The sequence below is a fragment of the Plecotus auritus genome (assembly GCF_963455305.1).
Source record: "Plecotus auritus genome assembly, chromosome: 8".
Classification (NCBI taxonomy): Eukaryota; Metazoa; Chordata; class Mammalia; order Chiroptera; family Vespertilionidae; genus Plecotus; species Plecotus auritus.
Genome location: NC_137782.1, coordinates 89,729,499 through 89,752,279, shown reverse-complemented (window position 1 = coordinate 89,752,279; position 22,781 = coordinate 89,729,499).

The window sequence follows — 22,781 nt, the reverse complement described above, 5'->3', positions numbered from 1 at the left end:
TTTCAAGGTACATTTTTTATTGTTTTTAAATTAAGTTTTGAAAGGCAACAGCTGCATACCAAAAAGCCACAAGGCTGCTACCCATCTCCAACCTGCTCTTGTGAGAAAGGGTTAAAGGTGCTCTCGAGTTCAACCCACCAGGAGTCACAGAAACTCGAGATTGTTTTCTAATTATCATCCCAACAATCACTGGGTTTCTGAGAACCCTCTTTGTGTGTGGGAAATGACGGGCTAATCAATTTGGGTAATCAGTTAAAACAACCGTACACAATTCATTTTACAAAATCCGCCATGACATTCATTTAATAAACACATAAGAGCAACACCATGTGCTGGGCATTAAGTAAATAAAAACAAGTAAGACAGAGTCTTTGCCACTGGGAGCTCACAGTCTAAAGAAGTATGGAAGATACAGAGGCATTTTCAGGGATTAAAATGGAAAAGCATATTCTTCCTCTCTCCAAAACCTTAATAAAATTTCAGACATGTGTTTATTTTACATTTAAATGAATCATGATACTAGAAAGCAAGTAGAAAAAGGTGTCATTAAACCAGGAGTGTTGAAGAAGTCCTGATGTGTTGGGAATGAGGTCTGACTGGAGAAGATCTTGGAGAAGGAGAAAATGGTATAAGGGAAGGAGAGAGGGAGAGGTGAAGTTTGGGGGACAATGCGGGGTGCTGAAGGACAGTGAAGAAGAAGGAAGAAGTAAAGGGGAAGAAAATGGAAAAGGGAAAATGTATATGTTGGGAGAACTGGAAAGTATGTGGATTTGCAGATATGGTTAAATTAAGGAACTTGCAATGGAACACTACCTGGGATTGTCTCAGGAGACCCTAAATGCTGTCACAAGTGTCCTCTTCAGAAGAGGCAGGCCCAGCCGGTGTGGCTCAGTGGTTCAGCATCGACCCATGAACCAGAAGGTCACACACAGTTCGATTCCTGGTCAGGGCACATGCCTGGGTTTGGGGCTCGATCCCCAGTAGGGGGCATGCAGGAGGCAGCTGATCAATGATTCTCCCTCATCACTGATGTTTTTATCTCTCTCCCTCTCCCTTTCTCTCTGAAGTCCATAAAAATATATTTTTTAAAAAAAGAAAGAAAGAAAGAGGCAGAGGAAGATGTGATGTGGCACACAAATAGACGAGGAGAAGGCAATGCGACCACAGAGGCAGAGCCTGAAGGATGTAGATCCAGAATCTCTGATGTTCCTCAAGAAGGAATTCTAGAAGGAGAGAAGGAAATAATAATAATAATAATAATAATAATAATAAAAATAAAAATAAAACAAAATCTCCTAGATTTTGAAGTAAGAAACATATATTTAAATTGAATGGACAAAATACAAAATTTTAAAATAAAAGACAAAAATATAATAATCTGAAAATATGCCATAAAGCTAAAATAGTTTACCTAAAAATATTAAAATTCTGAGTCTAATTAGATTTCCTTGATAACATTGTAGACTAAAAGAGAGTAGATCTAGGAGGAAAAGTCTTACAAACTTAGAACCTTGTATCTAATTAAATCATCGTTCGGATCTTTTCTAACATGTAAGAAAACAGAAACATTACCATCCACAGGTTCCCTCTTATTGCCTTGAAGATGCACCAGAGGGAAAGTACCAATGAGTCTGTGCTAAAGAAAGTTGACATACAAGAAAGAGTGGGAGGCAAAAGATAGTAAAACATAAGGTCATGTTTAAGTAATTAATGAGTTATCTAAATATTTTTGATAAGAATATGGAGCTGAAATCCCAAAAGATTATTCCATGGCAGGTTAAGAGAGCCAGAGGATACTATGGGTCTGACTCAGCTGGATTTTAAAGGACTCTACTCTTAAAGTCCGTGGGTCAATTTCACCTGCAGGTCTCATAGGTGAGGAGAATCCAGGGCAAATGTCCACAGTCATAGAGTCCAATCATGGAGGCAAATTATGTCCATCATGCTCTGGGTGGACAGACACTGGGCAGTGTTTCTAAACTAAAGACAACAGATAAACTTGTAAGCACTAATTTTATGTCCTGCCCTTGTATATATTATCTCCTTTAGTCCTTAAAGCAACCCTTAGAATTATGCTGCTAGTCCTATTAATAACTGATTAGTAGTAATAGTCTTATTATTAACCATAATACAGATGGAGACTAGAGTTCATAGAGACTAAATAAATGTCCTAAACTGACAGACAGTAAATCAACACTGCTCAGTCAAAGGCCCAAGTCTCAACCCATATCCTTTTTGCTTATAAAATTTCCCTTACCTGGAGACATTGGAGGTTCGCTAGAAAGAGCACAGGATTTGGCATCCAATGCCTGAGTTCAAATTCTACTGATACCATCTTCTAGCTGGTGGCAGTGTAGCAGAGAATCAAGAGCTTAAGAGTCCACGCAGGCCAGGGTTCAGTGCTCAGTCCACTCAGAAGTCAGCTGCTCAGAAACGGGTCAGTTAGTTAACCTCCCTAAGTAAGTAAGTGTCCTTACAGTTAGTTAAAGCCCCAACTCTACAGACTCCTGCAGGATTAGCTCTGAGAGCAGGTGAAGGCAGTGTAGTAAACACAGAAAGAGCAGAGGTGTCCTTGGGAACCAGGAGTTAAAAGCTGGAGAACTTGGATTTGATCTGCTGCAGAGACCTATTTTGTTGCTCAGAAAGTAAAAAGAAATTAAAAATCATAATGTCCATAATAACTTGGATTTCCTGCTTCTCTGAAGGAAATCCGTCAATACTGGAGCCACATTCCAACAGGACAATGAGCACATTACGCTGCCTCCGGCTCATCACTGCAGCCTCCAACTTGGCTCTCTGTTTCCTTACACCTGCCTGATTCACTCCCTCAGGTCAGCTGCCTGGCCCAGGGACACATTTGAATCGGCAATCCCTGCCGTAAACAAGAGACTTACAGTACCACTTCAGAACTAGCTGGAATGAGGTTCCTCCTCCCCACCCTGCCTGGAACCCAGGCCCGAGGGACCAAAGTCCTCAGTCCATAATGGGCATGTTATATAATCACAATGTAGCACATTTATCGTTCCATTTAAAAGGAGTGACTGCTGGAATTACATTTCCCTTGTAAAACAATAACAGGATTCCCAGTTGGTCAGCAAATAAACAAGAGAAAGCAGCTTTGTAATTATTTCGACAGTGGTCAGACTCAAAAAAACCATCAAATCCCATTTCATGAGAGAGAGCACTAAGCAGAATTGAGCAAACGTTTTACCTGAATCCAGCCCAACACATGCTACCCCCAAAGACATATAATGAAAATATGTCCCTTGAAAATGAGTCATCAAGTGGAAACCATGCTGAAGATGTTGGAGACGTGGGTGGAAATGAAATTAATCAGTATGATGATGGAAACCAGCAGTCCGTCACAGCCAGGCTGTTTGATAATAATGAAACTGGGGGGACAGACAGTGCTCACGAAACTCATGAAAGTCAGGAAATGTAGAGGGGAACCATGAATTTATAACTCTTGCTAGAAATAGAGAAAAAAAAAGAGTCAACAAAGAAAAATACATTGTCAGGAATCAACTACATCCATGCCTACCTCCCTAGTCCAAGCCACCAGTATCTGTCTCCTGAATTAGGGCAATGAACTCTTCTTTTGTCTGTTCCCCACAGGATGTTATCCTCACAGCAGCCATAGTAGTCCTGTTAGAACACAATTCACATGGAGGCACCCTTCTAATCCGCATCTGTTTCCCTTGTTCATAAAAGCCAACATCCCCATATGACCTATGAAACCTGATTGGCTGGGTCTCTCATTACCTGTCTCCCCTTCACTTATTCCAGGCACATCAACCAGAAATACAGTTTCCAAAACACAAGCCATGGTTCCTTCTCAGAGCTCTGGCATTTGCTTTCCATCTTTCTGGAATTTGCTTCTCTTAGGCAATGTCAGAAGTATTCCTCACTTGCTATCCTCTTCCCATGGGGCTTAGAAAAGTCCTTACTTCACTCCTTCAGTTTCTTTGTAGTATATCACTCTCTCAGATACAAATATTCTAGTCAAGAGTCTGGTTTATTGTCTGCCTCACTGGTTAGACTGTAAACTCCAGGAGAGCAAGACGTTTTACCTATTTTGTTCTCTGTTGTATCCCAAGTAAGAGAAGAGTGTGAGTGATGCAATAGAGACTCAATAAATATTTGTTGAATACATGACTATAATTCAGAGATAAGCAGGAAAAGAGTAATGATGATAACCTGTAAAAATAATTTGTTAAGTTTACCATCTCCAAATATGCCCAGATTAAGCTCCCTCCCCTTCCAATGGAATTTGTAAAGGTGGTGAGATAATGCCAATCTTTTCTCCAATGAACAGATAAAACGAAGGATCTGAAACCACTGAAGTGATGAACTGTGCCTGGAATGGTAGCATCCTGGCCACCCTCTCCCTTTTCCCCTCTGGAGTAGTTATATGGCGAATTGTAGCCTGAAATCACCTATCAGTCTCTCTCTCTTTTCCTTCTTCATTAAGAATCAAAATGGATTGATCTGCAATTCAGTTTAACAAACATTTGTTTACTGAATTGAATTTGCAAGAAAATTAAGGCTTTGACATGGCAGAAAGGAAAAATTGTTAAGTTAGTCTCAGAAGGAGTTTTTTCTTCCACTCATTTGTGAAGATAGATGACAAATATTGAGCATCCATCTGATCATGTTGTATTTGCACACATCTTCTGTAAAAACAACAACATGGATGATAATTCAGCAATATGTGATGCTTTTCTGCAAAACTATGGCAAGAACGAGGGGTAAGAACTAGAAAGTGGTGCATTTGCAAGATTTCCATTCTCAAAATGTATTATCAGCATCTGGGCAGATCTTCCTCTTCTATATGGGAAACTGGCTGTCTTACAGGACAGATCACTGCTTCAAGACAGGTAACAGGGCCAGAGAGGAGGGGCCACATCAGCCGACTCCCCTCTGAGGGCCACACTTCTATATTGGTAAGTGTAATTTTCATTATCCTTCCTCCTTCCTTCCACTTAGAGGAGTTAGATTGAGGTTCAGAAGGCCCTCCTGATAAATAATCATGCTTCCACAGTACTCTATAGCAGCATTTCTCAACCTCAGCAACTGTAAACATTTGGGGTCAGATCAGTCTTTGTTGTGGGGGGACTGTCCTTTGCATGGTAGGATGTTCAGCAACATCCATGACCTCTACCCACTAGATGCCGGTAGCACCACCACCCCCAATCAAAAATGTCTTCAGACATTGGCAAATGTTCACTGGAAGACAGAGTCGTCCTCAGTAGAAAGCTGCTGTTGCAGAATGAGTCTTTCCATGAGTTGAATTGCATTGTTACCATTTTAAAATATAATTTTAATTGTATTTTTAAAATACTACATGATTAAGTCCTATAAATGTATCACCATGGTATGTTTATAGCTACCCCTGGCTCCCCTTATGTGTTACTTTATCATATTTGAGGTTCTTAGAAACTGTGTCCTAATCAAGGGAAAATTGATTTGAAGGAATTGAAACCAACTCAATTTGACCGGGTAAAGAAGTATGTGTCTTAAGTATGTATAAGAATTTCTCAGACCAAATAAAACAGTGATGGCATACAAAACTTCTAGGATGTACAAGTGATCCATCTCTTTCCTCTCTCTCTCTCTCTGTTCTTTTATTTTACCCCACCCCTCAAGCCCCATCATTTGTCCTCCACATAGCAGCAAGAGTGATTCCTTTAAAACATAAGTCTCATCTTGTCATTCCATGGTTTCCATCATGCTTATAATAAAATCTCCAGTCCTTACTATGACCTCAGGACTTACCTAATCTGGTCCCTGATCTTACCTTGCTACTTTCTCCCTCTCTCCTTTTTCTCTAGGTTCTAACTTTGACCACTGGAGAGGACGTCTGCACATTGCCTTCATCTTACACACCTTTTCTGGTGTGAAAAGGTGTGTGAAGTCTACTGAGAAAAAGGCTGATCTCAGCAGAAATTGGAGATGTAGCTGGACACTAGACCCAGGGGATTTCTCATGGCACTAATAACCAGCTCACATTATAGACTAATCCATCATGTACACTATTTCCACATTCATGATATTAAAATGACACTTAAAGCACATCACCTCTTTGTTCAGAAGCCATCAATGACCCATTGATGCCTACTGAAGCACAGATGTCTCAACCCCAAACTTACAGTCTTTAGTGATTTACACTAAAAAGTTTATGGTACAAGAACCAAAGAATGCAAGACTGAGTGTTTTGGGTTAAATTATGTCCCCCTTCCCCATGTTGGTACCTCAAAATGTGACCTCACTTGGAAATAGGGTCTTTGCAAATTTAACCAAGTTAAGATGAGATCATTAAAATGAGCTCTAAGCCAACAGAACTGGTGTTCTTATTTTTATTTTTTTAAAAAAGGAAATTTGGACATGTGTAGTACAAAGAGAAGACTATGTGAAGATACATAGGGAGAAGATGGCCATGTAACGACAGAGGCAAAGATTGGACTGATGTATCTTCTAAGCCGAAACACACCAAGGATTGCCAGCCATCATCAGAAGCCAGAAGAGGCAAGGAATAATTCAGCCCTGAGCCACTGGAGAGACCATGGCCCTAACACCACCATGATTTCACACTGATAGCCTCTAGAACTGTGATAGAATAATTTATGTTGTTCTAATCCACCCAGTTTATGATACTTTGTTACAGTAGCCCTAGAAAACTAATTCACTGGGGAAATGGTGCTACAGGATTTTTTTGTTTAACTTCACATGGCAGTAGGTGACCAGATGTCTCAGTTTGCCCAGGACACAGTTTTTTTGCAGGGATTTTCAGTGTTAAACTAGGAAAGTCCAGGGGAACTTGGATGAATTGCAGGGATTTTCAGTGTTAAACTAGGAAAGTCCAGGGGAACTTGGATGAATTGGTCACCATCTTCAGCAGCCTCCTCTCTCAGTAGGCAGAACTCCAGAGAAGTAGACCAGTTTGCATAAGCAGGAATCTCCTCTTCTTGACCACCAGGAAGCTTAGTACGGTTTGTTTCAGGGAATATCTTCCCTCTTCTGGCCTAGCAACCCTGCCTACCTGCACTGTTGCACTTAAAATAGGGGTAGGAATGGTCCACAGGCTCCTATAAAATTTTATGGGGGGCAAACAAGCTCACTTCTGTTGTTTCCAGAGAGGAAAAAGTGATGTAAAAGAACTCTACAACTGTAAGCAACAATTTCCAAGAGAGATGCAAAACATTGCTGATATTGTTGGCACCTTGTTAATTAACTTTCTTTGGAACTGATCTATAGCAACTGATCAGTAACAGGGATTATCTTTCCCTCTCTTACTACCTAGTCTTTGAGTGGTTAAAGTTTTGTTGTTTTTTTTTTTTTTTTTAAAAAAAAAAAAACACGTATATTTATGTAATTTTTAACAACTTCCAAAATAAAGTTTTTGACAAGCCAAATCCTTTTAAAGGCCTCCTAGGGACTGCAAATTGTTTAGTGATCAAATCCTTCTGTTTGGCAAATGACTTTATGAAATTGGGAGAAGAAATCCAGCAGTATGAGTGAGTTAGACTTTTCTCCCAAGGCCAACAACAAAATAATTTATACAGAAGAATTATATGTGAGACAGTGAGATTTATCTTCAAGGAGAAAATCTAAATGTTTGTCCAATTGAAATAGTCACACTTGTCCCCTGTTAAAGAAAAAATTAAACAAGAAACTCATTACATTAATAATAAGAATGGTTTGAAAATAAAGATTTAGGTTTTTCCTTAAGAAAATGAATGAAATATGAATACTTTCATCTATTTTATCTTTTTAAATTGATAAAATGTTGAAATTGCACATTTATAGTCAATTTCAATTTGAACAATTGGATAATACTTCATTGTATTTTGTCCATTAACCATTACTTTTAGACAGAAGCAATACCAAAATAATCAATAACCTATATAGCACAACACCAACCAATCAGAACAGGCACCCTCTTGTGCAGACCTTAACCCTTTAGCTGCTTGACTACTACCGAGTCCTAGAGTTGGGACTTAGGTGGCTAGGACAGGGTAGGGGACATTCAGAGGGACTTAGGAAAGGAGCTATATACAAATTGGTATGGCAATAACAATCATCCTTCTTGACTGTCAACTCTACTCTAAGTTCCAGGTCAAACCCCATTATAAAGAATGCCACAGAACCATCCCAATTCTTTTTCTGTGATATTTTGTTTTAAGCGATTCTGTTATTACCATAATCCTAATTACACACTTTTGGCTTCAAGGTGAAGTAAAGGAGGAATATTCTTTGCAATGTCAATGAGAAAATGCAGAGTTCTTAGCAAACCAGAAAGTTTAATATTATGTATTTGTTGGTACCACCTCTTCCTTTTCAAGCTCTCAAATATTTTGGTGTGCTACATTTGGTTTGGATGGTGTATTAGTCAGGGTTCTTCAGAGACACAGAACCAATGGGATATAAAGAGAGAAATTTATTTTAAGAAATGTGTTCACACAATTGTGGGGACTGGCAATTCCAAAATTGAAAGGGGAGGCTGGAAGGAAAGTCAGGTAAGAGTTGATGTTGCAGACTGGAGTCTGAATCTGCAGGGCATGCCAGCAGGCCGAAAACTCAGGCAGGCTTTCTATGCTGCAGCCTAGAGACAGATGGCTTCTCCCCTAAAGTCTCAGTCTTTGGTCTTGAAGCCCTCCACTCATAGGATGAGGACCACCTATATTCTGGAGGGTAATCTGCTGTACTAAAGTCAACTGATTGTTAAGTACATCCACAAATATAAGAGCTAGGGATTCACAACAACATCTAGACTAGTATTTAACCAAACAACCGGGCACCAGGGTGTAGGCAAGTTGACACAAAATTAACCATCACAGATAGGTATTTTGAAAGCTTAATAATAGGCAGGATGATGGAGATGCTACCATATAACAATATCAAAAGCCCATGACTCTGTATTTTTAAGCATATACTCTCTCCCAGGTCCAGTGCTAAGCACATCTCTTATTTATTTTTCACAACAGACCAATGGGATAAATATTGTTATTATTCTACTTTGTACATGGCCAAACAATGATTTCCAGAGATTAGGTTGCTTGGTGTACAAGCTTCCTATTATTGCTGTAACAAATTAATACAAACTTTAGTGGCTTAAAACTACACATATTTATTATCTTACAGTTCAGAGGTCAAAGTCCAAATGGGTCTTACTGGGCTAGAATCAAGGAATCAGTAGGACTACTTTCCTTTGGAGGTTCCAGAAGTGAATTGTTTACTTCTCTTTTCCAGCTTCTAGAGGCTGTCTACATTCTTTGGCTTGTGGCCTCTTCCTCTATCTTCAAAGCTAAAGAATAGTAGAGTCCAATCTCTCTCTCTCCGCCCCCCATTCCTGTGATGTTGGGTTCACCCGTATAATCCAAGACAATGGTCCACCTCAAGATTCTTAATGTAATTAGAGCTGCTAGGTCCCTTTTGCCAGGTGAGGTAACATATTCTCAGGTATCGGGAATTAGGACACTGGTATGTTTGGAGGGCCATTACTTCACCTGTCACACTTGCTCAATCTCACAAAGAAAAGTGGTAGAGCCTGGATTCAAATCCAGTTCTCTCTGACCCCAGAGCCTACATTCTGAATCATGGTGGCATGTTGCCTCTTATAAATAGCACACAAACAGAATTTAAGTCATCAAAGTGATTATATTACCAAGGCAGGGACCACCAAAAGCATTGGTCATAAGGAATTGTAAGCATACTAAAAGCACTATTCCACAAGTTATCCAAAGGCACATGGAAATGCTTTGTTATAAAGAATGTGTCTAGTCCTAACCGGTTTGGCTCAGTGGATAGAGCATAGGCCTGCGGACTGAAAGGTCCCAGGTTCGATTCCGGTCAAGGGCATGTACCTCAGTTGCGGGCACATCCCCAGTAGGGGGTGTGCAGGAGGCAGCTGATCGATGTTTCTAACTCTCTATCCCTCTCCCTTCCTCTCTGTAAAAAATCAATAAAATATATTTTTAAAAAAAGAATGTGTCTACATTGTAGGATCATACTCTCATGACCAACTGAAAAAGTGAATTCTTCAGGCTTCCAACACTAAAATGAAGCTTCCTTGATCACATAGATTAGCTACACAGCCAATTTTGGAAGAGTGTTTTTGCCAGGAGGAAAAAAAAAAAAAAAAAAAAGGAGACGAATAAGGACACATTAATACCAGAGATCTGGCTATTGTCCTCACACAAAACAGCCAAAAATCTCAAGGATCGGTTTTCAAACTTGACCGGTTCTAAGAAGCCACAAGGATAAAAAGGGGTTTGGAGGATTTGAAAAATAAAGCTTGGAATCTCCAGGCTTGTGAGAGAAAGAAGAGGGATTTATTGGGTTAGGGGTGTTCAAAGCAGAACTTTAAAACATTCACAAATAAAATACCCAAGGAAAATGAAAATGAATAAAACAAAGAGTTCCCTGTGAACTCACTGTCCTTTCTCACCTAATGGTCTTTTCATTTGCTTCTCCGTTAATCAAATTGCAGGGTAAGAGTTAAACCAAATGACCATGCAAACAGCCTGTTCAAAGAGCATGTTACAAAGTTCACGGGCAACCTGAGACCATGATGCCTCGTTCACAACTCAGATACCCCCAAAACTTTACTTTTCAATTAATTGATTCTTACTTCCATGTTCTCTGCATTGAAAGACATTTGGTTGTTGATTTACAGATGCAATATGCTCTAAAGTACTACATTTCTTTTTATTTTGTAGGAAGGATAATTCAGCAAAAGAGAAAGGAGGAATTTTTAACTGCATTTTATAAACATTTCCCAGACAATGATACTTGCTTTTTAATGGCAGCAGGTCCTTAACTGGAGCTGTTTGCACCTCAGTGGACATTTAGCATAGTCTAGAGCAGCGATTTTCAACCAGTGAGCTGCAAGAATTTTAAAACCTGCAACACCTGTTTGTTTAGTCAGAGGCACTGACCTCTTTTCCTTTAGGGTGTCAAATAAAAAACGACAACAGTCAACACGATAGCCATCCACAGTGTGAATGCCCTGTCTTGAACCATAAATATATATGTGATATAATAGAGTTGCATCTGATTGGTCATGTCGCATAATAAGGTTGCATCTGATTGGCTAATTCTTGGTACCAGAAATCCTTATGTAGAAGTATAGGCACCTGATTTTTTTTAAGTCACTTTAGAGTAAAGAGTGACTAAATAACCATGGATAGGTAGTTACTATTATTATTATTATCATTATTTTCCAAATCAATCAAAACTATACCTATTTTTTGTCAGATTGGCAAAAATGTAATACATTTTTTGGAGAACTGCAGAACTTTAGTAATAGTTTATGTGTGTTATGAGGTGAGAATGTTTGAAAATTGCTTGTCTAGAGACACTCAGGTTGTCACGACTCAGAAGGTGGGGACAGGGGGATGGGAGATGCTACTGGCTTCTACAGGCAGAGTCCAGGGATACCGTTAAACAGCTCACAATGCACAGGGCAGCCCCATATCTGAGAATGATCCGGCTCAGAATGTGAGTGTTGATAAAGGTGAGAAACCCGATTTATATGATGTAGTAGAAGGGGATGGGGCTCTGCACCAGATGGCCAGTGTTCAAATCCTGGCTCTGCCACATGAGCTGAAAACCTTCAAATGTGTTCCCTCATCCCTAAAATGGATAATAAAGCTCCCTCCCTGTAGAGTTCCTGTGGGGTCCAAATAAATGAATCCACATAAGTGGTTGGAGTACAGTCTGGCACAAATGATACACATATTGCTAAATATATCATAAGTATGTATAAAATATAGTATAGTATCAAATGTGTTAATTAATTAGTATAATATTATTAATTAATATAATTAATTATTAGTATTATGTTGATGCATTATTAACAATATATTAAATATATTAGATATCCTATATAATAAAAGGCTAATATGCAAATCAACCAAATGGCGGAACGACTGGTCGCTATGACGCGCACTGACCACAAGGGGACAGACGCTCAATGCAGGAGCTGCCCCCTGGTTGTCAGTGTGCTCACACAGGGGGAGTGCCACTCAACCAGAAGCCGGGCTCATGGCTGGCACAGCAGCAGTGGTGGGAGCCTCTCCCACCTCCCCAGCAGCGCTGACGTCCAACTGATGGCTTAGGCCTGCTCTTGTGGGTTCCTGGACTGCGAGAGGGCACAGGCCAGGCTGAGGAACTCCACCCCCTCCCACCCCATGTGCATGATTTTCATGCACTGGGCCCCTAGATGATACATATTACATATAATAGTAATATCACTGGCTTAAAATTATTTGTTACCTGCCTGTCTCCTGGACTCTCTCACTAAATTGTGATCACCCTAAGGGCAGAACTTGACCTTAATCATCTGCATCAGTGCAACCCTAAGCACAGGGCCGAAATAGACAAATCAGAAGCCAAAGATTCAACCCACTTACAGCGCTTATAGCCATTATCATTGGTACCCTCCTATGTCAGCTCGGCCCTTCCCACCTCAAGACACACTGGCCTAATGTCCTTTGCATCCGATGGCGTTCTCAGACATCTAAGTCCACTCTCTGCACGACAGGACAGGCTCGGAGTGCCAGAAATCAATGCCCCAGGGGGCAGCCCTCTACCAGTGACTGGTGGAAACCGTTAGGAACCCCCCAGCTCCCTCACCTGGGCGTGGATAACTCACAGGGGTGTGCTCCACTGTCACCAGGTTCCCCCACAGGAGAAAGCTCCAGATCCACAGCGGTGACTGCCCAGATCAAACACCTCCCCAGCCTTGTCTCACATTTCCCTCCCCTACCAGTGACTCTCGGCTTCACATCCACGTAAACTCCTACCCTCTAGTCCTGGCCTACTTTACTACCCCAGTAGGATGGACCAGGTGGCCAGGAAGGTGACGCCCCTGACTAAACACTTTCTGCATATCAGCAGGCTTCGGCTTTAGTCCTGCTCAGGCCTCCTCTCTGGGGTTTGAGTCCCCGTCCAAATGGCAGGGACTGAAATGGGAAGTTGAGGAGCAATCCGTTCTCAGTGGTGAAATAAATAATTCGCCTCTAGCTCTGAGACAGTATGAAAGGAAACGAGGTAATCTTCTGAGCGGAGCTTGGGGCACCTGTGCCTGTTAAATGCAGCAACTCTGTTTCTAGGGAAATACACATTTTTAAGAATTAAGCTGGAGGCTAAAAGCTTCGAACAATAAATCTCCCCGAGGCACGCTCCTCTAGGGACAAATAGGCTGGGAAATCTTCAAAGAGGGTGCCTGGTTCATCAGTTGGTGTCTCTTTCCACAGAGGAAGGAAGTCCCTGTGATTCTAGGAGCCAGCAAGTCCCCCTGTACCTCTTTGAAAGTTCAGGCATTCTTCAGTTCTCCCTGCCTCCACACCATGACGACTGCGGATCATTTTCTTCTGTGAATAACCCTTCGGGAGTTGAAAGCAGATAGCATTTTAGGAACCACTGCTGTTTCTTAAGCCCTTTCTTCATGAACTGAAGGGAAAAATAAATAAAAAAAATAACAAAAACCCATCCTGCTGTGTAATTAAAATGCAACTTCAGATCTGTTCTCTTATCCTTCATGAACCACTGTGTAATAATCATACCTAATAAAAGAGAAACATACAAATTAACCATCACTCTGCTATGCCCACAGCCAATCAGAGTGAGTATGCAAATTAACCCAACAAAGATGGAGGTTAATTTGCATATGCAGGCTCGGAGCAGCAGGGAGGGGCTTGACACCTGCTATGAGGGGAAGGGGGGCGGTGGAGGGAACTACTAAAGCCGTGCTCTGGAGAGAAGTGAGGAATTGCTGGCTCCCCTGGACTTGCCGGCTCCGGGCGGGCTGGGGAGCTGGGACTTGCCGGTTCCTGGGCGGCTGGGAGTGAAGCCAGGGGAAAGAAGGCCTATTCTTGCACGAATATTGTGTAATGGGCCTCTAGCAATCTATAATAATAAAAGCAAATATGCTAATTAGATCAGACATCCTTCTGGACAACCTTCTGGACAAAAGCCAGGGCTGCAAGGGAAGCCCGGGTCCCGAGTGCCAGAGGGACGCCCATGCCAGCAGCCTGGGAAAGGAAGGCCTACTATTGCATGAATTTCGTGCATCAGGCCTCTAGTAGTAATAAGAATTGGTTGAGTACTTACTATGTCCCACGCACTTAAATTCATAGCCTCACTAAACAACACCACAAGTAACATTATTTCATTTTACAGATGGAAAGTTTGAGAAGCAAAGCTTAAAAAATTGGCCAAGGTCACATAGCTCATAAGTAGTAGAGCTGGGATTTTAACCTAGGAGAGTCTGACTTTAGAATTTTAGAGTGATTACCTTACATGAAACCCAAGTACAATTTACTGATACACATCATCTGAGTAAAGCTGATAATTATGCTACTGGATATCAGGCATGGAGACAGAGAACATACAAAAATTGATTGTGCTCAGAGGGAAAGTCAACAGAAAGGAGAGATGTGCTGCAGATGGCCAGTGAAGTTTTCCACCTCAGACCCAGCCCTCATAAACTGTGTCTCTAATATATGTCTGTCAAACATGCATGGCCCACACCAGAACTGTGGAGGAGTCCAGTCTGTAGAAAGATGAATCTAAAGCCTGGGGCAATGGAATGAATAGGAAAATGGTACTTTCTTTCACTAAAAGGAAAGGACCGGGGCAGTGAATCCAACACAGGGATTTTAAGACTTCACAGCTTTCACAGAAGTGAATGTGATAAACTCTCCTCATGTTCCCCATTGGCCTCACAGAGCCTAGTGTCTGATTGCCCTGGTTCAACTTTCATCTCCAACACTCGCTGCTGTTGTTAAGATTGAATGAGAAATTCATGCAAAAAGTATGCCTCGGTGGCCAACCCATAATAAGTACTCATTAAACATTTGGGAGTATCCTCTTCTCTCACCTGAATACTGAGCATGCAAGGCAGGTGTGCCTCAAGCTCTACCCAGCTGCCTTGGTGCTTGGCTTCCCTTGCAGCCCCCAACAAAGGAGAGAAACCTCGATCTGAGAACTGGCCTCTGCTGTGCTGAGCTCCAGGGAGGGATTATCATATTAATGGTACAGCCATTCACAGGACCCCAAGGTCAGGGGAGGCCCCTCTCTCATTTGCAGCCCCTTTGGGGTGAGATACTGCAGTGAAGGGCCTAGAGGACAATCCAGATGTGGGTTCAGGGGTTTCCATGGTGCTTTGAAGGGCCTGTGCAGAAAGAGAATGGTGATGACCAAGAGGAAAAGGCATGTTTAGGTCAGTATTTGAGAGATCGATGGGTGGCCCAAAATGTGGTCTCTTTCTCCAGAGGTCCAGAACAATGTCCTCCATGGACCAAAGATACTTCGCAGAAATCATGCCTAGTCCTCATCATAAGTCAATAAAATGCTGCCAGCATGCCCATTTTACAGATTGGGTTGATCTCAGGGCTCAACTAACCTACCACAATGGCCTAGCCAGGAAGAAGTAAGTTTGGGATAATAACTCACATGCCCCAGTCCAGAACCCCACAATCTTTTTACTTCCTCTCTGTGCCTCTCTTGAATGGGCAGTGTTTCCATAGATAGATCTGAAAACAGTGTATTGTAGACACAGAGATGCACTGCCCAGCTGTCTCTTCTTGAATTCAGGAGCTGCCACAGCTGCAAAAAGCTAACTAACCCCAGGTCTCGACCTTAGAGCAGTTGGAAGAGTGAACAGCGAGATGGGGCATGAAGGTCCGGCCAATTCTGCCCAGTGCAGACACTGTGGTGGGCAATACCAGCTGGCCAAGCCTCCACTGGCCTGCATTTCAGTTCCACTGCTGCCTCTGCCCAATCCTGCTTCCTCCCCTTCTGTTTTTGGGCATTGGTCCCAATGAACATTTTGAACCTCAGGGTCTGCTTCCAAAAAACCCAACTTGTATTACAAAGTGAGGTCTTTCAAATCACAAAAAGATGGGTGGTACAAACAAAAGTTGGGTTTTGGAGTCAAAGACCGCAATTGGATCCCTAACTCATCCACTTTCTACCTCTGTGTTGGGCAAGCCAGGTAATCTCACTGAACTTTACCTGGAAATAAAGACCAGTATTACTGGACAGATTTAATCAAGACTAGAATAACAATCAGGGCACATCTTACAATGGTAATCACTGTTATCCTGACAGACCTCCTCACTCTATTTTGGGTGAATATTGTTTTGTGGGATGAGAAAATGCTCCTTTCTTCCCCGATGACTTAATCCCCCTCTCTCTAGAGGAGAGCAAATGTGAAAAATTGTAAAAATGTAAAAGAACTTGGACAATTCTTTTCTGAAGGTCTTCAAAGTCAGCAGCCCAGCAGCCGAGGGGGAGTGGGGATTGTTGTTGCCTTGTGCAGCAGAGTAATTAAATGCAACATATAATCAAATCATTAAGAGGCAAATCACCTCCTCTAGCAATAGGCTTCTAAGTTTTGTGGGCACACCCATTAGCATTGTGCCAGTAAATCCTGAAATTTCTTTGCAGGCAGCCTGGGTAGCTACAGCATCAAAGGCAAGGGTGGGGGGAGTGTGTGGTGTACAGGTGGTTTGACCTCCTGTGGAGACATGTGGGAGGGGTGGGGCGGGGAGCGGATGGGACGCTAATGACATGTTGTGACTATATTTCATAAACCCTTTGAAAACACAGCTGCCAAGTTTCCCCTACCTCGAACCAACAATAAATCTATTCTTTTCCCAGGAAAACCATTCAAAAGCTTTTGGTCTCCCATTTACTCTGTCCTCAGCAACTCTCCTCAATCAGCTGAATTCATGCAGTTTGGATTTTTTTTGTTTTGGAAGGGTCATAGCTTGGGGGCTACTGGGTAAGTGACAGGGCATCTCCCAGTGATGTACTTTGTAGCTATTTATTTAGCAAGGGCTTCAGAATAATGAATATAAATTTGGCTTCGATTGTGTAGCCAAATATATATATTTACGCTATTGACTCAAATTCAAGCTGACCAATCTGGTTCCCTGTCTGTGGCCTTCAATTCATTCAAGCTTGAGTGTTTCAGTCAATATGTTGATCATTTATATGATGACCCTGCTTAAACCATTTAATAAAATGTAAACAACACAAAAGTGTATTGGAAGTCAACATAACTCATTATTGCCGCTCATACGCTCATCAAAACCCTGAGGGGGCGCCTGGCCCAACTGTGGGTTTCCCCCAGAGTCCTACAATAATTTTAGCTGTGAAAGGAAATTTTATGGCATGTAAGATTAGCCCACACTAATGCAAGGTCAAAAATAATAGAATCAATAGGCAAACTCAATACTGTTAACATTTTGAGAAAATTACTACCAGAAAACAATGTCAACAACAGATTGAAATGGGTCTCCAAAGTCGTCCCATTGATTTCCTTTCACTTTGGTGGCAACCTAACTCTTTCTTTTATGCAATATGGAATTTTTAGCCTTTCTTTCAGCACTGCTTTAAACATGGAATATTTCTGTTGTACTTTTTTAATGGATGCCAAACACTACATGTGTCAAAAAATTTAGATGGTTTTTCATATTGAAGAGAATATGGAGACTTATTGTATCATCTAAAACCTTTAGCAGGTCTCAGTTGATAAATTCAGGAGTTATTTTAATTATAGCAAGGCATCCAAGTTCACATGTAAACAGTTCCATTAATAGATTACTAACTAAATCAGACCCTTATACTGAAAACAGATGGCCTTGGAAATGGTCTTATATTCAATATATTGCATGCCTTGACATCATTCTTCTTGTTGGAAGGGGGATCATGTAGTAACTTAGATATCAGTAAGTAGCCAAACTTTACTGATGTAAAACCAACCCACTCCACCCTAGCTCTAGTCTGTAACTATTTTCTCTCTTTTCCACGTCCAGTGCGGCTAGAGACCGGGTTCAATTCCTGAGTAGAGGCAGCTGGGGATTGAGAAATAAAAGAAAGAGACAAGACACAGAGATAGAAAGAAAAGCTGGGGCCAGGTGGACCACTGCCCTCTTCTGATGGAGAGACAATGACCCAGAGCCAATGCAGCATTTTTATTTTATACCCCCAAATACCAGGAAGTTTCACCAACAGGTCAAGACAAAGGAGATTATTTGCATAATTGAGTAGCTCCTGAGCATTCCTGCTGCTAGGCTGGATTTAGATATCAAAAGCCACTTCCCCACACCATGGGCTGAAATGAAGGTCAAGCTGGCAACACCCTTGCCCTTTTGGCAAGGTGTGTACCAGGGCGTGGCTTTGCTGATGCCACTGGGTTCAGCTGACAATAATTAAAGAATGCCCATGTACCTTCCCAGGGGGCTCTCTACATCTCCCCTGTTTTTCATTTTTAAATGTAGCTTGTGGACATCTAGTTGGAGCCTTCGTACTTGAGATTGCACCTTTGCTGATGACTGAAAAAAAGCAGGATAAGATTAGTAGTACACAAAGGAATCCAATTAGGTACCAGGTGGTGTTTTTTAACATATTTCATAGATTAAATTCTTTTAAATCATCCAGCAATTCTTTTGCCAGTTTTGCCGGAGATATAATTTCATCATGACTATTCTGAATGGCTTGCACATGTTTGTGTAGCTGAACTAGGTCTATACTGATATTATTATGATGCCATATTCCCTGTAGGTGCATCTTGATTTTATTCCAATCCCATAGAGAACTGTTATAGTGGGCTGAAGTCACACAAATATATGTAAAAGCAGCATGGCATTGCAGCTGCTGTCTAATCTTGATACTTTCTAATTGATTACCTAGTCCTATTACTACAGCTTCCAAAGCATTGGCCTTTGTTTCTAGCCTTTTGACTATATCTTCTTGATCATGAAATGTAGTGGAGGTGTTCTGAGCCAATTCATTGACAAACTTTGCATTCTGGATGCTTTGGTTCAAAGCAAAAGAAGCAGTCACAGCAGATGCAATAACAGTAACTAAGGTGACAATACCAAAAATAATAAGTCCCAAAGCATGCTTTTCCCAGGACAGTTGATTGTGTAATTCCTGCAATGCCTGGAGGCCCGCATCATGATACCATTTTCCTGTTATGTTGGTAGGAAGCATAATAAAAGAAGGCTGCTTTAAAATTAATATATCTTCATTCAGGTTATGCCTGGAAACACAGCTGGTAAGGTTACAGTAATGGCATTGGACAGCATAATGGGTGTCCAATCTGGTGATATTCACATTTCCAGTCACCAATATATATGGGGGCTGGACACAGGCTCGTAAGCCATAGCAAGGGCTCGATGTGCATGCTCCTTTAGTATTAGCTAAGAAAGAGCCAGTAAAATTAAGAAAGTCAAGAGCAGCGGCTAAATGCCACAGATCTTTCTGTAAATTTCCTTTTTTCGTTGTTAGGGCATTACCTACAAAACCTCCTGGTGACATAAGCTCATGATAGGGATATTTAGCATCAAGCCTGTGGGACCAATCTAATACATACAAGTCAGAGCCAGAAATATTATGTCTCACTGATACATGATTGGCGCAATCTTGCCATTGAGGAAATGCTCCCAACTCAGTAGTGGTGCTATTAGGGCAGGAGGGGAGCAGGGGATACTTATCAGACAGCCATCGGGTGGCCTTAGGAAATCCTAGCTTAGTAACTGTCTGAACATATTTTCTCACATCCCAGGGGCCTTCAATGTTAGCAATGTTTGTGCCTCCATAGGACATCTTATTTTCTTGGCAAAGCTGCAAACATCCTGAAGTCCCCCTTTTTGATAAACAAATAGGGAGCTCCCCACTAAAGCCATTATAAGTATAATCACCTTGGGAAGAAGGAGTTATATGCTTGTCGGAGCTACCCCAGACCATATTAGTGTTGTTAGTAAACACTGGCACTGATTCTTCAGTCCAGGTGGATGGATTGAACTAGGGGGATCTGGAACATAAGTCCAGTAAGTTTCTTCTGCAGCCATACTTACCTGGCAGCTGATAAGTGCCATCATAGCAAGAAAAAGATTGGAGGGGGTTACCTTAACCCCCTGTTCTTTCACCACTTGCTGAGCATCGGTGGTCAGCTTCTTCAGATGACCCCATACTGGCACCTCGGTCCCTTGTGTAGCTTTGTTTTCTTCTTCTTCCACTTTGCTGTCATCGGGGCAACAGTCCTTTTGAGTGAAGGGACAAGAAACTTCTCTGGGTCCATTGTGGTGACGCACGTAACATTCTGGCACCCAAATTGGCTGTGCTGCTTCTTCTGGAAAGATAAAACACAAATTCTTCCCCACATTATTAATCTGATAAAACTCTTGTCTGGTTTGTGCTTCCTTCCACCTAGCTAACTCAGTGGAGGCTATTGTACAGGAAGCCTGATGCCTTTCGGCTGCTGTACAATCCTCTGCATCACAATTCAAAAATTTTAAAGTATAAAGAGCATGACTGAGTTTGTTTTGAGGTGACACATAACATCCATCTCCCCCTTTTTGTTTTGGCAATTGCATTTTACGAGTACGATTGGCTCTTTCCACTATTGAGTGACATCCATATTGCCAGATTTCATTAGGTTTAAGTCCTTGGGGATTTACCCCTAAAGTTGGCACAGGGAGGTGGATAACACACTGAGAACATTGCTTCCAGTAAAACATGGGAATTGTCATTCTCAAATAACATTTTGAAAGCTGAAAAATAAATGAAAAAGTTCCTCTGAATTAGTGTGTCCTATAGCAGCTGTGTCAATAATTTTGGCCATACTTACCACATAAGCACTATCACTATAGGTTGATGGGCTCTGTAGCAAAATCTGTTAAGGCATAAATAAGAGGTTGTATTTCTACTGAAATATAATGGGTTTGAAGGACCTTTGCTCCCCTGATGCAGTAGATCCAGCCTTTCCAGAACTGGATCTATCTGTAAAAATGGTTAATGTCTGAGGTATAACATCTCTTTTAATGTGGAGAACACAAGACATCAAACATTTTGACTTCTATGCAGAAGGGTGTGCACACATGCTCTGGAATCGCGTGCACACCGACCTTCTTTGCCCTTGGTCCTGAGCAACCTGCAGCGATGCACAGCTGCTGACTGCTAGTATGGCAAGGCGACTTCACCATCTTTATTTCTGGACTGTTTCTCCTCTGTTCTTGGGGGCCACTGCTATTTCTGTGGCTGGAGCAGTCCTGTCAATTCCTCTCTGGGATCCGTTGTTGCAGGAATCCACAGGGGCTTGGAGTTTTCTGAAAATATACAAACATATTCTCGACCAAAGATTAATAAAGAAATCTTTTCTATAAATTAGACTTGGGATCCTTTTGACTTTTGTCCAAACGATTTTCCTTTGGCTTATTTTGACACCATAAGATTTTATGGGTGTCTTGTTATCAGCATTATAAATGAAAAATAATTCTTAAAGTAAAAAATTTTAAAGCAATTAAGGCTTGATGTAATTTACTTACAAGATATTTCTTTCAGGATATTATTCTACTATCCCCCTTTTTTGATTTTATTATTATGAGGCTTTTGTAAATTTTATAATGCAGTCTTGATAACTTTTAATTTTAAATTTTTGCACAAAAATATGACTGCTTTGGATTCATAGCATGTTTAGCAATTTTCCTATGAGATGGACCATCAATAAAAATTTTTGTTAATATTTCAGGAACAGTTTTTGTCCAGTACAATTAAGTTTTTATCAATATTCACTTATTTCAATTAGCCAATTTAAGTTAGTCTTAAATAAGGTTAATTTATTTATTAATTTTAACTTTATTTGTCCTAGGTTATGGACAATAAATGACATTAAGTTTCTGCAATTAGTCTTTAACTTTACATAAAATTTATCAGGGAGGCAAAAACACAAATTATTTACTTTAGTTTAAGAGGCCAAATATATAGACTTTTAATTGGTTCTTAAGATGTTTGAAGGAAATCTGTCTTTATTTCCTTCCAAAATAATTTTCAGGCTACAAAGAGTTTTATTTAAAAACCTTTGTCTTTACACCAGCCTACAGGGCTGCTGCTTAAAACTGGCAGATAGCCATATTACAAGAAATATCATTACAATTAAGTTGACTACTATTTTACTATCAGATTTAATACTTTAACAACAATCTTAGTTTATACTGTAAATACTAGTGGAAGAGACTTCAAAATTTTCAAATTTCTCCTTTTTATTAAGCTAGAATTTTATTTTTAAAGAGTATCCCCTTTGGCTTATTTGCATATACAGAGGGATTATGGGAGGTCTCAGTAACTTTCTTAGAAGACTTAATCAAATTGCTTACAAAGACATTGGCTTATTCAAAGGAAGGGGGTTGGCCTTTGCTGATTCAAGATGGCGGCCCCCATGAAAGCGGCAAGCCATGAGGCCAACATGGCGGCTGCCAAGCCAGGCAGTCCTCATGGTGGCTTCTAATCTGTTCTTAGATTTTACTTGGATTCAATTACTTATAAAAACAATTACTTACAAAACATTGGTTTCTCATGTAACTTAATATGAGACCTTGATTATATTTTAAAAAGCTAATTTATAAAGTAATTTAAGTAGGTACTTTTATTAAAAAAGTAAAGCAAGCAAATTTAGTAAACTTATAGGTCTGATTCACAAAGCACAAACACTGCCCCACAACCAACCTATTTAAAATGCAGGCGACTATGGGCTTTTTGTTACTTTAAATTTCATCTTAAAATTTTGCTATTGGATTTTAAGAAATATTTTGCCCTTCTTAGAGGCCGAAACCTTCATAACATTTAATATATGCATATAAGTAAAATATGTTGATTAATTTTTATTCGATAAAGCTTTCTATGAAATTTCAAGTATCAATCGGTTTAATTAAAAAATATTTCTTTTAAGAGAGAACAGACTTTTGAAAACATTTCAGGGCCCATGA